The sequence below is a fragment of the Schistocerca gregaria genome, chromosome 7 (assembly GCF_023897955.1).
Source record: "Schistocerca gregaria isolate iqSchGreg1 chromosome 7, iqSchGreg1.2, whole genome shotgun sequence".
NCBI classification, from domain to species: Eukaryota; Metazoa; Arthropoda; class Insecta; order Orthoptera; family Acrididae; genus Schistocerca; species Schistocerca gregaria.
In genome coordinates, this window is record NC_064926.1 from 480,271,696 (window position 1) to 480,278,393 (window position 6,698).

Sequence of the window (6,698 nt, forward strand, 5' to 3'; positions counted from 1 at the left end):
GTGCAATTATGGCATATGCAGTCACAGTGTACACAATTCCAGAGTGCACTTTTAACACAGAAGACACTCGCTATAATTTTGTAACTCACTCTTCATAGTAGTGAAGATGACATGCTGTAGAGCTAATCTCAATACACAGTATGATAAACAGTGTCAAGAGTACAATGTGAAATGTATGAAAAATAAAACTTAGTGATGATGGCACAGAAGTATTGAAACATTACAAAACAAAACAGGATGTGTCTTGCAAGTATTCTGGTGTTAAATCTGCAGACCCAGAGAGATCACTACAAACAATACCAGTATCATTGAGTGAACGTGTGGTTTGCTGATTTGAACTTACCTCAGCCCTCTGATTCTTTGGTAACTGATAGAAAGCTGTCTAAATTATAGACTTTCTTCTTTTCTTTCTTGACATTTCAGCCATATTTCTTAGCTAACCTAGTTTATGGGATCTCAGTATCTTGTCTTTGTAGTACTTACTTTTAATGTTCCACAGCTCATGGGAGTTATTCCAATCTTCAAGAAATGATGTCATATTCTCAGTTGCCCACTTACATTGCATGTAACAAGCTGCAACATGCCTCTTGTCAATAGGCGTCAGCTTGCAAAGTTGCCAATTGTGGCATGCTATTGTCCTGCACAGGTGGTGTTGCTTTGTGTTGTCCTGGTGCAATTTCTCCGTGGAGCATCGTAGTCACATACTGCACATCAAATGTTGCTTTGCTCTTCATTTGATTTGGTATTACAATAGACTGGTACGCATACAGATTGGTTCAGGTGCTGATGTTATGATTAATGAAAAACCATTCCTGTAGGCGACAAAGTTGTGCTGTCACATTGGAGTCTCAGCATCAATGTTTGTAGTTGGCTGGCAACTGCCAATGTTGGTAAATGTTCTAAGCTCTGCAGAAACTCACTGGTGATTGTGATGGAAGGAGGCAGTGCTTGAGCTGTAGTTCAACACTTCCATAAACCTTGTTAGAAGCTCATTTCCACTGGTGGCTGTTACAGAATCACTTTCATTTATATTACACAAGAATTTGAATTCAATGCTGTGCCATTTTCAAGCCTGCTCCTATTGTCAAAATTTTACATCCTCACCCTGTGTGGATTTACAAAGATATGCATATGTCGTTTTAGTGTATTATCACAGTTGTTTAAGACACAAGTAACATTCCACACTTGCCAATGATTTAAAACAAGATTACTGCTTAAGTGGCTTACAAGTGTAGAGTCAGCCGTATAGCAATGTTCTGTCCAATATATTATGAGATCTCAAACAATGGATACTCCAGACACAAGTAAGGACCCACAACTAACTGCCTTCTCTGGCATTCCAGTCCAAGATGCTGGAGATGGTGGTCGTGTGTGTGCATGTGATGTAAATGAATATGTGCATGTGTCCTTTTCTGACAAAGGCTTCGGCCAAAAGCTAATATGTAAGTGTTCTTTTGTTATCCTCTCTCTACAACTTAACGTGTCACCTGCATGGCTAAGTAGCAGTCTTTCTTGTGAGTTTTAATTTATGCACATATGTTGCTTTGGCAAAATAGTGTTCTTTTTAAATCGTTGACCAGTATGGAATGTTGTTCTCACTCTTGTCTGTTGCAGTAGAAGTTACATATTAAAATGACAGTTGCAAATTTGTGTACACCCACACAGGATGATGTAAAATGACGATGACAGGAGCAGCAATTGAAAATGGCACAGCACTAAAATCAGGTCATCATGTAATATGAATGACTACGACTGTGGAAAATGAAATTGTCTTTCAATAAATTTAGGTCAATGGTGCACTACACGAAATACTTACCTGTTAAAATTATTTAGAATAGAGCGCAGATCACCTTCCAAAATGGGAAAAATGATATTTTTTACCAGCCTGTTGGAATTCAGTAATGGTATTCCAGAATGCAGCCAAGTCTGCACTGATACGGAGCTTCCTAGAAGATTCAAACTATGTGACAGACTGACTGAAACCTGAGTTGTTTGCTTTTAGTGGGCAAGTGCTCTAACCAACTAAGTCCAAGCACAACTAACAACCTGTGGTATTAATTGTTTTGATTTCGGTTTGGAGCTAAATCACTCTTCAAAACTGTGAAAAATTGTACCTTTTTCCAAGGTAGTGACTGTGTATTCCTCATATATTTAGTCTCTCCGATTTGGTTAGTATTTTCGGTGTTCTTTCACTACAGGGAACATGGTAAGAATTAAATCATGGCTGGTAACAAATGCCATTCATGTTTCAAATGAAAAAGCAATTTTTTGGCTGTCACATGCTCTGAGCACTATGAGACTTAACTTCTGAAGTCATCAGTCCCCTAGAACTTAAAACTACTTAAAACTAACTAACCTAATGACATCACACACATCCATACCCGAGGCAGGATTCGAACCTGCGACTGTAGCGGTCGCGAGACCGTAGTGCCTAGAACCGCTCGGCCACCCCGGCCGGCACTGTCTCGTGTGTCCAATGTGTATTTTATAACAGGTAAAATAAAATCACATTGCTTTATGGTGCCAAATACACTTTCTCATATGTTCATAATTTCAGTACTGATTTTGTTTTTGTACATGTTTTAACATACTGCATCTCCATAGTATTTATCATTAGTTTTATAATGATGTTTTTAAATAATGCCAGTTCAAGACAATGTGGATGGCATATCAACCAAAGTGTACGTGGTTTTTTCCCCATTCTTAATAACAGAACAAATCAAATGAGAGAGAGAGTTATTACAATTTATACAGTACTATATCACTTAATCCTTGGCATGGACAGTATATCTGTTATTGTTCTTAAGGGTCCACATACAATTTCTTCAAATCTTGAGCACTGAATTTCAGATTTAAAGTTTAATTTTTCCTGAGCTTAAGTATGATTTGTTTGTTTTGGCATACATTACAATCTAATACCTATACAGGATGTCCCTGGAAGAATGGCCAATATTCAGGTACATGACAGAAACAAACATTTGAAGCAAAAATTCAAGTAAACATGGGCTCTAAAATGCAAACCTTAAGAGCTGTGAGCACTGTACAAGGTATGTTTTTCACATTATCGGCAATGAACAACTGATCTTAGCACTGGACATTTTGTTCTTGTTTTGGTCCATACTACCTCCTCGCAAAATATGCAAAGCAAAGAGCTGGTAGTCAAAGAGATTTGTTTCACGGTATCAAAGATGAAAAAGTGCTCATAGCTCTTATATGTGTGGGAACTTCAAGGTGGAGAGTATGCAGAATAACATGCGGATAATGTTGCCATGAATTGTACCATTTTATTAACACAAACCCAAACACAATAAGATACGAACACTTCAATTGTGAGAGTACACAGAAAGACAGACACTGATAAATACAAAGAGATACACTCAATCATTGTTCTTAATGTCAATATCAATTACAGCCACAAACCTCACACCCCCACCCCCCTACAGCGCAGAGCACCAAAGAGTTGATAGGTTGGGGATGCTATTCCAGAACATAATCATACAGAATAGTGGGGAGGTGAAGGGGCCTGCCATAGTGAGAGCAGGGCAGATTGCCTTTGCCGATACCTGATGCAGGTGACTGGATGTCGAATTCCACCATTAATGTAGGATGCTTGACCTGAGGGGTCCTCGTCATTTGGAGTGGATGCAGTAGAAGGATCCACTGGTAGTGGTGTCAAAGTGTAATCTTCTTGCTGGTCCCCTCTATCCATGCTGACTTGATATGCTGGACAGAGACCACCAAACGAGGTGGCAGTGGTTATCTCAGTGGACTTGCATTCGGGAAGATGGCGGTTCAAACCTGTGTCCGGTCATCCAGATTCAGGTTTTCCATGATTTTTGTCAATCGTTCCAGGCAAATGCCTGGATGGGATCCTTTGAAAGGGCATGGCCGATTTCCTTCCCTATCCTTGACACAACCTGAGCTTGTGCTCCGTCTCTAATCACCTTGATGTCGATGGGAGATTAAACCCAATCTTCTTTTCTTCTTCCTTGAAGGTTTACCATTAAGTAGGATGTAAAATGACTGCTCCCAACCTCAGAGTATTTTAGGGGGCCGGAATAAGGTTGCTGCCATGCAGCACAAATTGTCATCTTAGAGCACCACGTGGGTGCAGTCGTTTAATGCCTTCTGCACAAAAACTTGTTGTACAGGTGAGCTTGAGCAGATGGCCTATGGGTGTGATTATGAGTGATGGCAACTCTGAGGCTGCCACTGGCAGAGAAGTCAAGAGCAAGTCTGCAAGTAGTGTCAGACATTCACGATACACAATTTCAGCAAGAGAGGATTTCAAATCATCCTTTTAAGTTGCCTGTTTACCCAAACCCATGGAAATCCTTTGGTCCATTGTGACCATAACACAGCGCTCTGGGTTCAGTGTCTCCTTTCAACCAACTTGTTGCTTTGAGGGTGGTAGGCAGTTGTGTGGAAGTATTGCACTCCACACAGTTTGCACAATTCTTCAAAGAGGAGTGGTCTGAACTGATGCCTGTGATCAGTTATGATCGACAACAGACACCCGAAACGAGTTATCGACATATTGATGAAAGACAATTCTGTAGATTTTGTTGAACTGTATCATTCAGAACGTATTCGAAACCATTGGATTTGGGTAACAGTCTGACCAAATCCAAGAGTACACGTTGAAAGTGGCTTTTAGGTACATCAAAGGTGCCTTGCAGCAAGACGACAGGCACATGTCCACTTCCTGCAACCTGCCTTTACCCCAGGCCAAACAAACCGCTCCATAACAAGCTTTGCACTGGGACAAACTGCCAGGTGTGATAATTATGCAAGCTGTCAGAAATGGATTTGCGGAATTTCGCTGGGGTCAAGCAGTGTGGCCTGTCTATGATGTATCACACCACAGCCACAAGCTAGAGTTAGGCACCTGTGTTAGAGTCACCCAAGAGTGGCCTTAATGGTCTTTCCTATTCCTGCTCTGTAGCCAATGTGCCAAAGTCGGGCACTAGGCACTAAGGGCATGAATATGGACATCTACAGTCTAGGTGTCTGAAAGGATGGGGGGGGAAGGGGGGTTACAACTTGGGTTACAAATAATGTGGACTACTGTGCTTTCTGTAAAAAGAGTAAGGGGCCGGGCTGACCATCTACATTTCACTGCCTCATATAATGCTAGCAGTTCACATTCATAAGCCAACTACAACTGTTGGATCCCCTTTAGTTAATGGGAAAAGAACCGTAGGGGTTGCTGGATACTGTCAACTGTCTGTCACAAGTCTCTGCCAATAACAGCCTCACTCATGTTAGCCATAATAGAGAATTGTATTATAGGTGAGGGATGGCACAAAGGTCTGTGTGTTCTGTAATGACTATTTAATCAAATGGACTCTGTTGACCACTGTATAGTTTGTTTCCCCTTAGTATTCTTCCCAGTTAGGGCACTGGATAGTGGCACCTGGATTTTTGCAGCCTGTAGAAAATTTCGCCAGTAGAAGTTTATCATACCCCAAAGCCTTCTTAACTCTTCGTATGGTGTAGGCCTATGCATCATATTGTTACAGTATAACCCCGCTTTTACGTTCCTGGAACTAACGTTTTCCCACCGTTTATGACATTTTTTATCGTTCCCATCAAATGTCCTATGTCTACAATGTTAATTTGCACTCCATTTTGTGTCAACATATTTTTATTTTTCCCACAGTTTACACATTATGAAAAAATGTTTGTGAAGAAAGATTAATGCTGGCTGTCCAATATAGTGTTTTCAAATATTACGTGGTTAATTATCTTGACACCAGGGCACTCTAATCGGTGGATTTAAAGCGGTAAACATGTAAAAATTCGTCCCATATGTCCCATCGCTGCCAAGCTTTATGTGGTGTGGTGGCTGATGGCAGTGACTAGGTTCGTTCAAATAAAGATGTCATGACCAATGACAACTATTTCTAAACTGTCTCTACTGCGCAAACACAGTTTCGTAATTGTTGTTATATCGTGACACCTTTGTCAAACCATATAGAGCATGTTTCAGCATTTGGCCACTTGTAACAGTGGTTGACACCGTCATTCTTTGTGTTGCTCAAACATTTTTAGTTTAAACATAGTGCCAGTTACATATTTGTTTCATGCTGAGCAAAACGTGTTTCGAGAATTTATTCCTGTTGTCAAGTGCAGTATTTATGTATGTATTTTTTTGTGATGTTACACAAACAGAAGAATGTGTGTGTGCGTGGGGGGAGGGGGGGGGGTCCACATAGCTGAGGATGACGCACAGTATCTGGTAACCTCCAAAAGACGATCACAGTGCAAGAGACTCAGAATAACACATATTCAAACACTACATTAAATACTTACGTGCATATTTGCACTTGACAATGAGAAAAAATTCTGGTAACGCGTCCGCTAGGCATGAAAAAATATGTAACTAGAGCAGTATTTCATTATTTAAATAATGAATGGCAGCTACAGGCTTTCAAAAACATCGATTATAAAGTATGAAATTGAGTCAAACGTTCCTTCTTCCCAGACAGTTATCAATTCTAGTTACATCAGCAATTTTTATTAAAGAAATCTTCATTAGACAATAAACGAGTCCCTGACAAGTCTTTCGATACCTGTTATCTACATATGCCATAAATAAGGTCAAAAAAGCAAGGGGCTATCCTATAAGTGACTTTTACAGCTTAAAACTTTTATTTCCCACATTTTACACCTTTTTTGAAGTCCCTTGAAAAGTG